Raw genomic sequence first — 745 nt, 5'->3', positions numbered from 1 at the left:
ATATAAATATAATATATAACTATAATATAAATATATTTACATATTTGTATAAATCTAGATTTATACAAATATGTATACACATATATTTATATATGTACATATGTATTAATATATACATTAGCATGGGTGCAATGGCTCACGCCTGTAATCCCAGCACTTTGGGAGACCGAGGTGATCACCTGAGGTCAGGATTTTGAAACCAGCCTGGCCAACATAGCAAAACCACATCTCTACTATAAAAACACAAAAATTAGCCAGGCATGGTGTTGGGCGCCTGTAATCCCAGCTACTTGGGAAGCTGAGCCAGGAGAATTGCTTGAACCCAGGTGGCGGAGGTTGCAGTGAGTCAAGATCGTGCCACTTCACTCCAGTGTGGGTGAAAGAGTGAGGCTGTTTCTCAAAAAAAAAAAAAAACAGTATTACTTAGTCAACTTGTAATGGTTTTATTATTCATGTGTAATGAGTATATATTTTAGAAATTTGTCCTGTATTATATCAACATGAAATGGTTTTATTATTAATATGTAATGAATATTTTAAAATTTTTGTCTTATTTTCTAATTTTAACATAATTATTTATATAAAGAAAAAGTCTTAAGAGATCTTCAATAGAGTTAAAAAATGTGAAGATATGCTAGACCCGAAAAGATTGAGAACATGTAGTTTAGACATATTCAGAGTAAGCCACATACAAGTTGCTACTTTACCTATTTTCTTTCTTTTTCTTTCCTTTCTTTCCTTTCTT

The sequence above is a fragment of the Hylobates moloch genome, unplaced genomic scaffold (assembly GCF_009828535.3).
Source record: "Hylobates moloch isolate HMO894 unplaced genomic scaffold, HMol_V3 SCAFFOLD_13137, whole genome shotgun sequence".
NCBI lineage: Eukaryota > Metazoa > Chordata > Mammalia > Primates > Hylobatidae > Hylobates > Hylobates moloch.
This window is presented reverse-complemented; position numbering follows the sequence as displayed.